At 43.7% G+C, this 17592-nt stretch overlaps 1 long non-coding RNA gene across 4 annotated transcripts in view; it reads right to left on the bottom strand.

Moving 5' to 3' along the window:
• The window catches only part of LOC142360501 (uncharacterized), a 25301-nt gene extending 7709 nt beyond the window's left edge, over positions 1–17592 (bottom strand). The window contains exons 1-3 of one of the 4 annotated variants that reach the window (XR_012763104.1): positions 17361–17562; positions 16786–16897; positions 15638–15747 (exon numbers count right to left, since the gene is read on the bottom strand). This is a non-coding gene — a long non-coding RNA (uncharacterized LOC142360501). Of the gene's footprint in view, positions 1–15637; positions 15748–16785; positions 16898–17360 lie in introns of all 4 variants that reach the window. The other 3 variants (XR_012763106.1, XR_012763107.1, XR_012763105.1) reach the window with 3 other exon arrangements.

Genomic DNA, 17592 nt, shown 5'->3' with positions numbered 1-17592 from the left:
AAGCTGAACAGTAAATCTCAGCAGCAGAGAAAAGGGGAGGATTTTAGTACTAGGCTATCTGCTATTAACAGCAAAAAGCCATGGTGCCCAGAGGCCGTGGGCAGGTGTTGCTTCAATCAAGCAGAGAGGCAGAGCTCCATGCCGTGGAGCAGCCTGTCACGAAGCGCTGGGGGTTTCCAAGAGTGCTCAGTGGCCCTGCCTTTGCCAGGCTCCAAAAACCCTTGCAATGGGAGAAAAGCCAGTGCTGACAGTATTGTAATGTATGACAAGCTACAGCAGCAGCTCCAGCACCACGTGCTCAAAGAGGGAAAGAGGATTCTTTCCTGGCTGCTCTCTAAGAAATTTTGTGTTCAATGGGAAAGATAATAACCGTCTAGAAGAGATCCAGACCAGAACTAAGGACAGAATATGGCTATAGGTAGAAGAAACATTCTTGGGAAAGCAACAGATTCACTACAATCTCCAGGGGAAAAGGAAATATTTTAATTTAGAAGTACAGAGGCCTCAATGAGGGTAGTGGGGTTCCTTTTACACTCAGTTTTTTGGAAGAAAGATACAATGAGCTATAGTGGCTACAAAACAGACTCTAAGGGGCAAAGCTGGGAGCAGCTCTGGATTATTGCGTGGGTACAAAACACAGCTTCGACATCCATTCCCCTCCATTTCCACTGCCTTTTCTCAGGGGTGGCAGGTCCTTCCCACAAGAGAGAAGCATTGCTGGAAACCCCACAGCCAGAGGAATTCTCCTGTGGCTTCAGAGCTTTGTATGTGTTCCGTGGACACTGACCAAGGTGTACTTTATTTAGCACCACTCACTGAAGAACTCCAAAGCACTGACAACCTTTACAATTTCTATTAATTCATGAATGCTCCTTGCCTTTTCTAGTATTACTGCTGTTATTCTATGGGCAGGGAAAGGGAAAAACAGAGATGCATCAACAGTTTCTCAGCAATCAGTGTTGTAATTTGGAATGTACTGATTTGCACACATGTAACGTCTCGTCACTGAGACTTTTGGCTGTAACACTGAAGTTCAGGCTCCCAAGCCCCCTCCTTCGCTCACCAGGCAGACATGTTATTTCGGGCCAGAATATACGACAGTAAGGCTGAGTAATGCCATACACTCAGTAGCTCCTCTGGGATTAGAGGGGCTATGTGTAATACAAAACCCTTCCAAAATACGATTTTTTAAATAATAAAAATTCAATGGGATTCTGTCAATTTTTTGCAACCTCCACTGACTCACAATGCTCTCACCTGCAATTTAAATAATGCAGAAGCAAAGCTGGAACATGGAAGATCAGGTTTCTTAGCAGAGAGTTGTTTGCTGCACCTTGAATTCAAAAGACAATGTGCACACGTTTCCCTAGACAAAATACAGCAATCACATCCTGAGTGATGCAAACAGGCAGATCTCTCTTGATTTTGGTGGAAGTACACTGACTGATAGCAACTGAGCACCTGCTGGAGTATGAACTGGTTTAGGGTTCCCATCATAAACCTAACCTCTTCAAGCTATTCAAAAGATGCTCTCAGGCAAAATAACAGGATTCTATTTAGCAAAGGGAAGCACATGATTGTTTTAATGCATTGTACAGCTGAAGCTGTAAAAATGTAGGCTAGAAGATGATGTTTTTAAGTGAAATCAGTTGTAATTATAATTGCTGTTGTCTTTATGTATTACTAGCTGTATTGATTACCTTCATCCTGTGTCAATGGCAACTAGGGAACGTGATACATTATCTCATGCTAGTGCCGGAGAGCAACAGAGACGGGTATATTTTTAGAAACAAGATTCCCACAGTGTAACTGTAGCAATTGGATGATTGTATATATGCATATTAAAATGCCAACAGATGAATTCCTGGACAGTGCTAGCAAGCATTTCACTGTTTGGGGTGGGAGGAAAGGGCAGGAATGAACAGCTCTGAAGTTCAACAACTGACAAGCACAGCATTTTCATCTCTAAAACTGTCCTCTGAGAGCTGTGTGGCTCACATTGGCCAGCGTGGAAGAGAAGCTGGTAAAAAGCAGAATCTCACTTTCCAAGGATGAAGAGGTGATGCATTTGCAGGTCAGATTGTCCATATCCCTCCTGCCCTACCTGGTTCCGTAACACATGAACTTACATCTCTGTATCAGTAAAGAGAACTTATGGCCATCTACAGACATCCTTCAAGCGCTCAGCCTGAGGTCTCAGCTGCCAGCGGGCAGTGTTTGGGGTGCCTGTGTTGCACAACGGGGCATGGTGCATATGTCCCTGACTCAGTAAATCTCTTCAAGCTTGCAGAAGTGCAAGTCTTATTGCTGGTCACAAAACTGTACAGATGTGGGCACACAGTTGGTAGGGCCAAGTTGCCTGTAAGCCAAGTCAGTTGGGAGGTAACCAGGAGCTGCCTGTCCAGAGCAGATGTGCAGCAGCATCTGTTGGGAACTTACATGTCTCATAAAGCATTTATATGTCTTGTAAAAGAGAAGATGCTGTTTCAGACTCTCTGGGAATAATATCAGCCAGGTTAACAGTCACGTCATTGGGCTGGTTTAGACAGGAGTTGTACAGCACCGATCAAGGTCTGAACCTTTCCACTAAGAGCCAGCTGAAGTGTCTCTAAGTAGAGCACAATATGGGTTCACTTGTAGTAGAAAAAGCTAAAGTACATTTAAAGCATTCAGCAGCCATTCAGGTAGATGTCAGAACGCCCGATATCTTCCAGTAGACTGTTACTGTATTCCGTATAAACTGATGATCACAGACCACGACAGGAGCGTGGTGACTATTACACTTGATCAAACCGGCAGCCCAAACAGTTCACGGTCTTTGGCTGTGCTGACTGGAACGCATTTTGGAAAACAGCACACGGGATGCTGTAGCAGACAGCTATAGCATAGCCTGCCTCAGATAGGTTTTTCTTTCAATTCTCTTTAAGTAGAAGTGGCCTGAAACCTATTCAGTAGTCTTGAATTTTACGTATTTTATCACTGCAATAGGACACGTTGGTGTTGGAGGTTATTAAATGCTTAACCTCTTTCAGAATCCTGTTATGTTTATGCATGCTAATATTGTTCATGAATGGCAATACACTCCATGTAAGGAAAATTCCTCTGTCTGCCTTCAATGTACCACTCTTCTGTTTCATTATATGTCCTTTTATCCTTTAACAGGTGGATGAATAAAGAGAAGACCCTAAACTATCTTCTGTGTCATTTAGCTTTCTATTCACTTTCATCATGTTTATTACCACCTTCTTCAAGGTACACAGTCCTTTTCAACCTTGAAGTTGAAATGACCAAATACCAGACTGGAAACTTTTCTAAAATGTTTTAGCACATAGCTTCAGTCCACGCTATACGAATTAACAGTCACCACAAAGTAAATTGCAGGTGGTGGTATATTGCCTAACATCGTGATGTAATCGTAAGATAAAGGCCTGCTCCAGGGGGTGTAGTGCAACATGAAATCCAAGTGTACAGACTTTGCATATGAAGTTATAGCTGCATTTCAGAAAAGCCTCTAATTATGCTGAAACATGCGCTTTCAAGCTTTCCTACACCTGGCCTCCAGGAGCCCCCCCCAGTTCACTCCAGGGAATGACTCTCTCCACGTCATTCTTTCCTCACATGGGATTTTAGGCACTGAATCTACATAGCCACAGTACCAGACCAAATGGACATCCATCTCCTCAGCCTGCTCCCACCTGCCTCCAGCCACTCTTCAAACAACTTTTCTGGCTTGCTTTATGTTCAAGTCATCCTTATCTATGCACAGTGCTGGAAGAGATTAGCCAGATCTGGAGTCTCAGAGCGTACCACTCCACAGGGAACATCTCATTCTGGAGAGGGCATGGCAGGAAGAAACCTTCTTCATGGCTTTCAGGGTGATGTGAGCCAGCTTTCAAATGGGCGGCCATAATTTTCACTGCCAGAGACTGCCACCCATTTCAGACACGTAGCAGCTCCACTTGCCCTCTTCTGAGCTACTTGGTTTAGACCTCAAACAGACCCAAAGGGAAATTCTGGATACCTTCACAGGTGAACTTCCATATACAGCCATGCAGCCACAGGCTGTGACGGCTGGCATGCAGATATATATCAGCATGCCAAAACTTCCACAGCAACATGTAACTAGTATACACAAATACGATTACACACGCGTTTATTGGCAGAAGGTGGTAGAGTGACTCGAACATGTGTCAACAGCTTCACAGGGTGAGGATTTAAAAGAGGTATTTGGTGCAATAAAGACTGATGCTTAATACACAGTTTTCCACAAAGACGGCTTTTTTGCTTAGGCCAGCTGAGTGGCTACATTAATAGGAAAACCACAAGCCTTTCAGTGGGTGACTAGTAGATGAAACTGCAGGGGTATTCATGCCACCTTCTGCGGCATCTAATTTCAGCTGTGGTAATTTAGTCTGGTCTCTGTGGGTTCCCCGTATAGACAGTGGAAAGAAAGACACTTCTTCAGAGGATGATTTAGCAGAGACAACTTTCATGCCCTGAATGGTCTTCCAGAGGCCTTAGCTCCAACGTTTATAAAGGGACCTTGAGGACACTCGTCTTCTACCAAACACCTAAATGCACATTCCTAATCTCCCCGTCACACACATACACACCCTGTGTTTAAAGACAAAAAAAAAAGCGAGCTGGAAACAACAGGCCACAGATAGGTGACTCCAGATGTTTCCTAAGGACCTGTGAATAGGAAGGAAACTACCACCTATGAAAGTGAAGAATAGCAAAGGCTTTCAGTGCTGAAGGCAGAGGGTTATGCATCATTCACACAACAAAGACAACACTTGCAATTCTGCTTCCACAGGGGTTCAACTCTCCTGCCAGGCTTGGAAAGAGATCTGAATAAAAAGTCCTGGAAGGAGCTGAGGCACTTAGGGCAACACCTGCACAACATCCCTCTTCAGCATCCCACAGGTGATGCAAGCATCTTCTACACATAGGAGTAAGAAACACAACACACTCTATCAACTAGGAATACTAAATGATGTGGAAAGGGCTCTATAAACGTGACCTTTATGTATTTTTAATTACTTTCCATATTGCTGAGAGTAGAGTTTCCTATTGGCCAGATCCAAAGTAATAACTGGCTGTGGGAACTTTCAGTGGCTTTCGAGCAGGTCCTGTGTTGCCAGAAACAGGCGGCAATAGAAAAACACCATGTGTCTCCCCTTCCACCAAAAGTAAAACCATATAAAGCAGACATGCATTTCAAGAGAGCTGATTTATCATTTTGCTTAGACTGAACAGGGTAATTTTTTTTCTCCCTGTCCTTTTTGAACTGTTTAGCACCGGCATATAAAGGAAGAAACAGAACAGCGCCTTCTCAGAACCCAAGCCACCAAATAGCTCTTGGCCAAACAGCACTGGGAAACGTTTCAGTACTCAGCCTTCATTTCTTGGTGGTCTCCTACTCATGAATGTAGAGGAAACAATGCTGCTGCTCTGCTGATGTCAAGGAGGTTACAGCAGCAAACAAATCCGACCTGAGCTGTTTTGAGTTGCCAGTTTTGTGCACAGCTTACATTTTATCACTCCTAAACGGCTGAATGCCAGAGATGGGAGAATGATCACTGGCTACACAAAGTCCGAGTCAGCCTGACAGGTGTTTCGGAGTGCTTTACCAAAAGGTACAAATACTGAGTATTAATTATTAAGAGATCTCCTCCAGAGGAGTGGGACAGAAACAATTTGTTGACCTCAGTCTCAGCTACCACCAACACCATGATGCATGTGAACATGCTCACCTTCCCATAAGGCTACAGCCTCTACAAAGGAAGGGGAACGGGCAGAGTGTCTGAAAACAGAAGGGCAACAGGCCCGTGTCTCTGCACAGAGATAACAGCCCTCCAGCTGCTTATTTAGCCACAATCAGAATGCATCCCATTTTGTGAATCTGCCAGCACGCAAGAAAAAAACACAGGCATGAAACCCCTTGCTCAGCAGATGCAGGACATAGGCTTTTCATTTTCTAAGACAATATTATTTTTAAATGCAGTCTTAGCTAAACTCAGGAGTCCTGATGTGTTCGTACTCACTTCAAATTCCTTGTCTATTTTGTCCAGCTAAAGACTGAGCAAAGATTTGGGGCTAAAGACTCTGATGGACTGCAGAAACAGAGGGACAATGATGTGTTCACCTACTTTGTTAAATCTGAAGACATTGGAGATACAAGACTTTGCATTTACAGGCATTTTTCATTTCCAGTGGGGTACAGGAAGATGAGGTCTTTGGAGCTTAAAGATTCAGAGCCTGAATCTTTGTTTTACTTCTGCCTATTTTTTACACTTCATAGCAGGATAGTCCATTTTAATACACCCCAAAGAAACGAGGGCAAAACCCTCAGATTCCTAACCAGGTTAGGACTGTACTAAACCTTACGTGGGCAAAGGTCTAGGCAAGGGTGGTCCTACTCTGGCAGACTGAGAGCACTGAAGATGTAACTTTAAGATAACAGAAGGCAAAGCAGATGTCCAAGAAGGAATGGGACACAGTCTTCTGGGTTTTAATTGCAATTAGCTCCTCTGGAGTATTCTCTGAAGGAATTTTACACAGGAGCAGCCCATCAGGTGCAAAAGACCATGCCCTAAAAGCCTCAGAGAAAACAATCTTCATGCAGACAAACAATATTAATCACCAGTAAAGCAGACATCACTTTCTTTGATTTTGTCCTTTGCAAGAAAAGTGTAAATACATACATGCAGTCACATACGGCTTTATTCCTGACCTTCAAATTGGTTTTAATGCAAATGAGTCCAAAGGCTACATAAGTGTGTTAGGTAGGTATCACTGCAGCTCTCTGCATTCTGCTAACAGTGCAACTTACCACCTATAATCTCTTGGGAGACTCTTCCCTTCTAGCAGTCGCTGCCTTGGTAAAACTGTGATTCTGTTTTTTCACAGCTGAGCAGTACCAGTGCAATGGGAAATGCAAACAGCACCTTCATGCACTGGAGAAGGTCCTGTGGTGGTAATGTTTGCTTCCCGGGATGTGAAATGGTTGAATTCAACATCAAGGTGTTAGATCAGCCAAAAAGAATCACGTGAATAAAACTGGTACTGCAAAACTCACACAAATTCTGTGTATTTCCCACAGACTAGCACTAGCTGTCACAACTGCAGAGATTATTTCCTGTTCTTCATGGGACTTGCTTATTCACCATCATATTCTCTAGCCAAGTTTTGACTTCCAAGGGAATCTTGGAGACCGCTGCAGAGCCTTACCTAGGGCCAGCATTAGACTGAGGTCCAACACAGCTCTGACCTACTGCTGTCTGCTCCCTCGTATCAGTCCCAGTGCAGAAAAAGAAACGGTCACCTTTCAGCTCAGGGTGTAACAGTCCAGCCTATCCCACAGAAAGCCGGGCCTGACACTTTTCATGCATGAAGCTTTCCCACAGGCAATAACGAGCCTCAAGAAGCTGTAGAGATAAGTTTATAATGCAGTGATGACTCCTTCTACACAATCAGGAGAGAAAAACACACCATGGACACTTACTGCACCAGGAGGCCCTGGGGCATGCTCCTAGCTGTGCGATGCTACCAGAACACACATTAACAAACAGAGCAATAACAAGGTAACAATTGTGAAGGGGAAGAAACCTATCTGATCCACTCTTGAACTGAATTAAAGGCACCACAGTAGCTTGCACATAACAGAATCTGACTCAGGAGAAACTGGTCCAGCTCTGTAAAAGCAAACCAGCCCCAAGGCAAACCTGAGCACACAGTGACTCTTTGTCATGATTTGTAAAGGGTTATCGCTCTGGGGTTTTTTTTAGGCAGCACAGAGTTGTAGCTCCATCTGCCTGCATCTCTGTCAGACTGAGAAAGGGGGGCTCTCCAGAGAAGTGGCCTAGCTAGTAACAGTGTATAAATTGTCAGCCAAAACCAGAGATGTGTAAGCAACATGGGTCTCTCTGAAGGTGCAGCTTGTAGGATAATTTAAGCGGGTCTTGATGGTGTAGAACTGCGGAGTGGAAAAATCTTCTCAGTGTAATCTGCTGTCAAACTGCATCTGAAGACATTTATACAGGAAAATCAGAAGACTCATGGCTCTGCAGCCACAAAGTGAATACACCACCCATCCCTGACTGGCTGGCTACAAGCAAGAGAAGAATAGGTCAGTTCGCAATAGCTTCTGCAGCAGGTTCAATCTACATCTTGCTCATCCCTGAAGCAACTCTGCAAAGGGCCATCTGATAGCAATAGAGTTCCATCAGCACAATTCAGACAAAATGATCCCAGAAGGTACAAGAGGACATACAGTCATGTGCTAAATGCCTACATCATTTTTGAATGAAAGCTGGTTCACATCCCACCATCTCTTTGAAGAAGCAGAACAAGCATCTGACTGGCGAGAGATCTCTACAGTAGTCCTGAAACTCCCTCCTGCTTCACGTGATGATATGCACAGGAGTCTCTGCTCCTTAAAAAAATACAGGCTATTGCCAACAGGTTTTGTATCAAGAATTAGTTGCTGCTCAGAGAACTGTGAATGATCTCATAAGCTGCAACATTTCCTAAGTGAGACAGGCTGCTGAGGAGACAGAGGTCTCATTTTGGGAGATAGCTGCATCAGTAGCAAGACTGGCTCCTCTGCAGAGAATTTGTTGGAAACTCCACCCAGTATGGGGTAAACAGTGAGTTACTGAGGATATGCTCTCTGCCCAGGGGATTTCTTTCTGAAGGAGACAAGACCCTTTGCAGTAAAACATGGATAAATATGGATAAAATATGGATTGTGGCCAAATTTGGAAATAATTATATCTGCTCTGCTCATATCACATTCCAGAACTGGGCAACTGGCCCAGTGCCATTTCCATGCAAAGGGATTGTAAGTCGCCATCAGTCTTTCATTTAAATCCACTGAACTGCTGACTTACATCTGAACAAGCAAATGACAAATGCCCAGTGGCCTACATTATAAACAATTCCATAAATGCAGGGAAATCGAGACAAAGTTGCTCCTTTGAACATCTGGCAATCAGCTTGTGTTGGGAAGACGGGTCTTGGTGCTTTTGGTGCTGTTTGGAGCCGTGTTTCCAACTCAGCATCCCTGCCTCTGTGGAAAAACAGGGGCATGAGAATTCCTCAACATCTAGATTTGATCTCAGATCCCTCTTTGGCCAGATGAGGGTACAGAGCCCAAGCTGGTGCTCTAAAAACAGCCCTGTCTCAGCTGCGGTGGGAATTGAGGCTCCTTGTAACAAGCAGTAGACCCTATAAATTGATAGGTTTATTGTACTTATTAAACATTTTTTTCAGCTCAGTGGTTTCAAAACTGAAAACCATGAGCCAAATTCACCACTAATGCACACCCCTTGAGTTCAATACAGTTAGAGATGGGGTGGCTGCAGCTCACAGCTAAGATGCATATTATGTCCCTTGAAATGACACAGGCTGCACTTAGACCATATGGCTGGTGCAGAGAGATGCACGGAATGGCAAGGGGAAGCAATCCCTGGCAAGAGGTCCTGCAGAACACATCAGTGACAGCAGGTAAGCCTGCTGGGATCATATTTGCTTACTAGAACCAAGGAGCTGGCTCAGAGATAGCACCCTTTTCCCAGCACTGAAACCCAGCTAGCCATGATTTAGAGAGAGAGTTCCTACTTAGGGGCTGGTGAATTTAAAAAGATTTCTCAGGCACCTGGATTTACCTAATCTCATCTTTCCTAGCTCTCCTCCTGGCAATAGAGTTGGTTCCACTGCTCTCACGAGATCTCTGACTGATCCTGGGTGTTGAAAGAGTGGAGGTTGGACTTCTCATCTTACCTCCTCATCTGCCCCACTGTCTTTGTGCTTGCCTTTGTCATCCTGCAATTTCCCTCCCTGACCAGTTCTCCACACCCCCTTCTGCCTGCTCGTTCCCACATTCTGGCTGTACTTGGTACAAATGTCAGGGGTTCAGTCTTGCTTCTTTCTGCTTGTGAGACAACAGCAGGGACCACACGGAGACCAGAAGACACCTCTGTCTGAGGGTCTCATCCCAACTGCTGGTGCAGCCAAAGGCTGTTGCATGCAGGACTCCAGGGCAGCTAGGGCAGGCAGTACTTCTGTAAGCATTCAAAAACGTTTTGGCTATTTGGAGCACAGTATTTTCTCTCTAGATTCTGATTTGTTGCTTATCATTTACCTATGACAATAACCCTGTCAGATAGTTTAGGACCAGATATGGCCAATCTCACATATTTCTCATGTAAAAGCTCTCCAGAAAGCAATCCTATTTTTCTGAGCTCTACCCTTGTTACGTGCCTACATGCCAGATGCTTTGCATCTCAATGAACATAGACCAAGAAAGCAAATCCACCACAGAAAAATATGACAGAGGGTAAAATTAACATACGTGGTACTGAAAACAGGCATTGGATATGAGTCAGAAAGACAATGAGAAGGATTTTGACAAATATCTGCAAAAGTAACCACTTTCCTTGAATGGCAGTTGCATTTGAGACAGAAGCTGTCATTAACCCAGAAAAATATCAGCCACTTCCATTTTAAAACCTGGAAGTGATTCCTACTTTCACTTACATTTAATGGGTATTTTAGCATTCACTGTAAAGAGAAAAAGGCCATGATCTCTGAAAAAAAATTATCAAATTATTTTTATTGATATGCATCATTGCCAGTCACACAACATTGGTTCATGAGAAAAATTTGTCCAAAGCATCTGAACCAGGCACCTGAATTTCACTATGTTGACATAGAGGTGTGAAATTAACTTATCCGATTATAACAGGATATTGCAGGTCTTGAGATTATGTATGTGTGTGTGTGTGTGTGTATATATATACACACAACCAGCTGTAGACGGAAATTTCAGTGTTCCTAAGCCTCAACCCCAGCCTCCTCCCCAAAAAAATTAAAACCATGAAAGCCTCTGAATTGCCTTAGAAATGAAGAAGCCTTAAAATAGATGTTAATAGAGATTATAGGCATATATCTTATTACCCTGAACAGCCCAGTATGCAAGAGACTGCTGTAATAGCGCCCACCACATACACAGAGTTCATAGTTTGTACCTCAGAATTTCCTGTCAGCTGATCTACAAGGGTGTTTGGTGGCTTTTGACTCCTGTCATCACAGAGAGGAGCTGACACACACGGAAGGAGGATGGCTATGGAAATCAACTCATCTTTGTCCAATAAATAAATGGGATCATTAAAACAGAATAATGGTCTTCAACTATTTTTAGCACTTTTCATCTTAAACATACAAAACTCACAAGCCAGGCCTCCTAAAGGCAAGGGGCTGTCTTTAAACAAATAATTTTGATTTATTTTTTTATTGGCTTTCTACATTTATAGCCTGTATTGAAAAAAACAGTCACACTGGAAAGCCTTGCTCTGCTACTGAGAGAGTCAGAAATCTTGCTTTCCTGCTGACAGATGAGGTACACATCTTTTAGAAGGAAGTAAGTATTGTCAGACCTGGGAGGAAACAGTACACGTTGCCTGTACATCACTTTTGCTGTCCATAGCTTGCTGGGCTGCTACGTCAGCTGTTTTTTTCCCTCTCAGCTTGCCTGAGTAACACAGTTAAATTATGGCTGAAGTGAGATTGTTTTCAGCCTGCACCCGTCTTAAAGTTTATTATATTTCATTCACACCTGAACATGCCAGCACTGCCAACAGCTTGCCAGTTTTTGCGAGCTACACTGGTTTGTCTATTGCCTCTTCTGACAAGCCTTGCCATCATTAAAATGTACACACACTAAAATACACAGCACACTCTGCTGATGAGTTACATATAAAAATATGTTGAGGCCAGGTGTACATGTAGTACTGCCACACTGAAGTCATTAACTTCCGGCACTTCGAGGATGTGGGCTAGACCACGGCAGGAAAAATGGGGCTGTTTGGACATTCATGAGCTGGTTAATCCACTGGGTAGCCCTCATACAGCAAGAATGCGAGCCTGCATGTTCATTAGAGGCTCCAAATCAGCTGCAAACATGAGACTCAGAGAGGATTTCCTTGGAAGAAAAAAAAACCTCACAACAAACACTGCTGAGTATCAGCAAGCCTATCCTTGCCAAAATAAGGCTCAGCCAAAAATCAAAGAACCTATATGCCCTTCAGATGTAGGAGATTTCTAAGACCCACCTAAAATAACTGCCATTTCATCTGTTTTCTGTAACTACATAGGAATCTTTGTAGTTAACACATTTAGGATTTCTAAGACCCACCTAAAATAACTGCCATTTCATCTGTTTTCTGTAACTACATAGGAATCTTTGTAGTTAACACATTTAGGATTGTTTAAGGATAATTCTGGGATTTTTAATGACTTGTGAATCACAAGAGAATGCGTAGATGTAGTAATGCCTTCTAGCTTTCATAACTGTAACTCCAGTAAAGATAGCTAGGGAGATTTGTATAAAACAGTAATAAACTTGCACTCCAAATGAAAGATTTATACATTGCACCTAAAACATATGTTACAATGTTTTATGTCACTGCAACTAGAACAGACGGAGACAGTCCTTTCCTTGAAGAGCTGGGAAAAGCTAAGACAACTTTGTTGGATCCCCAAAACTAGAGAAACCAGTGCCTGGTCATTCTGAATGCCCAGAGGTCAATGCTAAAGGAAGTAGCAGTGATGCAGAAGACGTGGGCATTTGAGGTGTTTAGAAATGTATCTCAGCGCCTCTGAAAAGATTTGAGAGGTACTAGAGCCCTGGGAGGAAAAAGAGACCACCATATAGCAGTTGTTGTAACGGCTAACACCCATTACAGGGAGGCCAGGCTCATAAAGTTCCTCTCACTGTCAGCAGAGAGACATGTGAAGACCACACGGAGTGGGAATTAATTCAGACACTGTTAGAACTGCAGGGAACGGGGATGCTCAGGATCTCTGCCACACAGCCAGCTTACAGACCCAGACGGGCTCTTCACAAGGGGGTCCCTGGTGCAGTTGGGGGATGCCCTGGGGCCAAGAGGCACTCCTGGCTCCCTCAGCTCTAAGACAGATGAGAGCTCTGCAGTGCACCGCGGAAGAGCCAGGCAGTCTGCACGGATTCTGGACTGAGCTCGGGATGCTGACCACTGCTCGAAGAAACAGGCATCAGCTGCTCATAGATCTGTTTTACCACCTTTCGATGCCAAAGGACAGATCAGCAGTGGAGTTTAGTAACAGACTGCTTTAGTAACAGTTCATTCTCTGCTCAGCTGCAGCTTTGTTTAACTTAGCTAACAGTAACTGCAGAATTTTTCTTTTACTAACTGTTGCCCATTTCGAAGTCAGCGGAAAGCGCACATTATTCATTCAGCTAGCTTTGGTAATGTCCACCATACGAAACCACAGCCACAAACAATTTTCATGCAAAGCTTTTGAGGTTGATTGGTGAATTCAGTCAGACAAGCTCTTTTTGGTTGATGATGCAGTAGTAGGGGTTATTTCAGCTATAATGGTCTAAGATAAATGCAATTTTACTGAATTAAAAACATTTCAGAGAAATGTGCCAATTCAGTTTCACGTCAGGATGGGAAGAAGTCAAAACATTCTGTGAAGATAAATTGCAATGGTTTGATTTCCTGTTTTCAATTCGCTTGATTTTTTTATATGTCGTTTCCACACAAAAATTTAAATAAGTTAGCATTGCATTGACAATAGCACAAATGAAAGCCTTTGGCATTAGTGAAATGAAACTATCTGGTAGGTCCAAAGATTATTTAAAATTCATTCCATGGCTAATTTCAAGTCTTCAAATGTCTGATTCAATTGTGAATTAAAAAAACAAAGAAAAATCAAGCATCACAGTTTCACAGGAACCTAGTTTCTGATCAGCAGTGTTGCCAGACTCAACAGAGAAGGAAGCAAACTGCCTCAAGTTTTTATCTAGTCTTTGATTACAGCAAGTTTCTTCCCTATACACAGAGTGGGGAAGCCAGAAAAAGCTTGCACTGCCAGAAGCCATGTCGTACTGTACACATTTTTTAAATTAAAAAAAAAAATACAAGAAAGAACCACACTATCCTCTGCTAGCGATCTAGCATCTTTCAGAATACATTCTGCACTAAACTACACAAAATATGGTACAGCTTATACTATAACTAGAAGTCATATTCAGGAACCACACTGTAAACTCCAAAAAGTGATTTCCGTATAAATTCTCAATTTTCTTGAGAATTATGACTAAGTTTTATGAAGGACATGGATGTAGACCATAACAAGTTCTCCCTGCCATCATTAATTCCCAACCCAGGAGCGTCTGAGCCTCCAGACCATGCGAGTTTTTGGGAGACCACCTTTCTGAATCTTCTTGACACACCACAATACCTTTTTTTCCATTTCAGACTTCTAGGAAGGCTGCGCCCTCTCCTGACAGTTTAGGACTCAGCAGCAGCGACTGATACAGCTGCTTTGCTGCAGCTAAGAAGTCCAGGCTGGACCTCATAGTTACCAAGACCAGTCCTGTTTGACTTAAAACCTCTATTGCACTATGCAGAGGGGCTTCACGTTGAGACGGATATCTCAAAATTACAACGTTTTTTCACCACGCTGTGAGAAAAAAACTCGCTTGGAAGTGTAAACTTCAAAAAATAACCCACCACGTGTTTGAAAATGGTTAGAACACCATTCTAGAATAAGGTCCAAATAACATTTACAATCCATGCAATTCTGTAAAGGAAACTTTCATACATTGAAAACATACCCTTGAAATTAGTGTTGTAACACATGGATTCCATTTTCACAAAACTAATATATTATACAGCAAATGCTATTACAAAGAGTCAGTGTGCCTTCGTAAGCAAATGTGATCCCCTTCAACTAGCAAGGCTTACGCAGGAGTGACTAAAGAAATCCCACAAATCTTGTCAATTATTCACACTATGCCTAAGTGAAGACCACCTTCATTTTTTTTATGTGGAACGCTTACCCCTCGTCTGATGCTGCATACAAGTTAAATGATACTGCATACTGATTAAAGCTTCTGGTCCTAGGAACTACTGAATACAACCAAAGAAAGAGAAGGAAATTTCCCTCTGGTCAAACTGGCAGGAACGATTTGGAGGGATTTTCTGCCTTTCTTTGTAGCTTAAGCTATGAGTCACTTCCTCAAATCATCTGGGAATTTCACTTAACAAATTTCCTTCTATTCTAGGACCTAATTACTGTCGATCTTTCTGGCATTCTTCCTGTGGTACATGGATGTGCTTGTGGCTTTGGCCTTTCCCACAGAAGGGCTTTACTTTTTTTTTAGGGTGCTGGGGCTCATGTTGCTGTCTGTCTGGGCAATGTGTTTATTCTGCATGCTCACTCAAATCACTGACAACATCAGCTGTATAAGAGAAGATAATTATTACATTACCTCCTCGAATTACATTATTTACAATGTTGCCATAAGGATGATTAACACTCATGGCCAATGACCACCAACTAAACAGAGCTGGAATGGGAAACGGTTCTTCATGGACTAACACTACGCACTGATGTATATTTGGGCCCCTGGAACTCAATGGCTACTGCCAGATATGGGAAGAAACGATCTAGTTTGCCTGTTGCTTTACAACAAAGTATTTCACTGCTTTTACAGATTCTTCTCTGCACCCTCATGATTCGTAAAACACGTTGTTGTACACTGGGTGAAGGTCAAAGATTTCTGACCGCTAAATTGCCCTACCTTCCAGTTTCCTCACTGCTTCTCCTTGCCCCACTTTCCAGTTTCCTCACTGCTTCTTCTCCTGTCCTGCCAGGTCAGCACAAGCTTTACGCTGCATTTCTGATACTAAGCTGAAAAAAAAAGAAAACAGCCACCAGGCGGCGAAATGTAATACTCATACAGCCTCATTAATAGTCACCTATGATTATCTTCAGCTACTGTAACAGGATTCCCAACATAAGAAAAACATTGTACTAACAATATAATTTCCCCTTATATTGCTTATTAAATTAGCAGATTAATTATAATTACTCTTAAAGGCTTTTGAGGCATTTTTATTTCACAAACCAACCTCTAACATGAAAAGTTGTATGAAAAGCCTTGTTTTAAGCCTTCTTCAGCCAAACTACTGTGTGCTTAAATATATGCTTAAGCCTCTGTAGCAACAAAGCTTTAATATTACACTTTGATCACTATTTTATTATTGTAATTTGCCAGCATGTTGTAACTGCTGTACAGCGTTCAGTTCACTACTGTCAAAGGATGAATGGCAGGCTTTGCAAATTATTTAAAACTGTGTTACGCATTTTTAAAGACCTAATGTGCTGGTAGTTCTAACAATATTCACCAATACAATGTAAAGAGGTATTACAAAACCAAAAAAATAAAAATATTTTAAAAAACAGAAGCTTGCATGTGTCGTTATTTTTCATTACTTCATTTAGTGGTTTTGCTGTAAACGTTCTTTCACCTATGAGGTCAAACGATCGCCTACTTCCACCTCTTGGGAAAAAGGGCAAGAGATATATATGTATATAAAACCATGATTTTAAAAATAGAGTATTTCCCTGTATGTCTTTTTGACAGTATTCCTACTCCTTTTTATGGAATTTGCACAACCAACCAGCAAACAAAACCGCAAAAAGCCAGTTCAACTGAAGCATGATTTGACTGGTGTTGCACTTACAACTTACCCTACGTACACACCTTCCCTACGAAGCGTGGGCACACACAAATCTCTTATCCCGGAAAAAAATCTGTACCAAGCTACTCTTTGAAGGTGGCAACTCCCGCAGACCCTGACGCCTCGGAGCCGAGGCCTCGACGCGACACAGACAGGCCCTCCGCGACTCCACCGGTTTGCAGACTCCGAGGTTGAAGGAACTTACCCCGCGGTCACACGGAGACATCAGAGTTGGAATAGCGGCATGGCAGCCCGTTCCAGCGATGGGTTGGAAACAGGGCTGCGAGATTGCGCATCTGGGGTCAGACTACTCCCCCCTAAACTTCAACGGGGCGAAACTCTGCAGCAAACGGCTTCCTCTGCAGAAATGCTAGCCTAACCCTCCAGGCTTGGGACTGAAACCCTCCCAGGGTGCGGGCACAACCACTATCGCATCGCCGGTGCTGGCCCCAACGCCAGCCGTCCCGCAGCGCCGCTCCCACCCGCCCGGAGCGGCCGGCCCGCCGGCCGGCTCCGCTCCCCTCCCCTCCCCTCCCGCCACCGCCCCGCCGCGGGGGACGCGCCCCAGTTCCCCGCTTCTCTTTCGGATGGGTTTTTTTTAATGTCACGGCCCGTTTTCGGAGCTTCTTCGCGAGCAAACACCCGCACGGCCCCGGCCCCCCTCACAAGATCCCGGGCACCGAGCGCAGGCAGCCCCAGCGCAGGGCTTCACCCGGCGCAGCCCACACGATCCCCTTGGAGAGAAAAATAACAATAATTAAATAAATAAAATTAAAACACCTCCTATCGCGTACGCCAGGGCACGGAAAACGCCGCAACCCGACGCTGCCCTCTTCCTCCCGAGCTCAACATGGCGGCCACGGCATCGCCTCGCCCCTCGTCCAAGATGGCCACCCAGCCGTGCTGGAGGTGGCTTGCCAGCACTTAAGATGGCGGGGGCGCGGCTAAACCATCGTCTCCCTTCACCGGCGTGAGGTGGGTATTACCGCAGCAGCGTTGGTCGCTCGTTTAT

Source organism: Opisthocomus hoazin, chromosome 2 (assembly GCF_030867145.1).
Source record: "Opisthocomus hoazin isolate bOpiHoa1 chromosome 2, bOpiHoa1.hap1, whole genome shotgun sequence".
Classification (NCBI taxonomy): Eukaryota; Metazoa; Chordata; class Aves; order Opisthocomiformes; family Opisthocomidae; genus Opisthocomus; species Opisthocomus hoazin.
The sequence above is the reverse complement of the archived record's forward strand: the minus strand, read 5'-3'. Positions and strand labels throughout refer to the sequence as shown.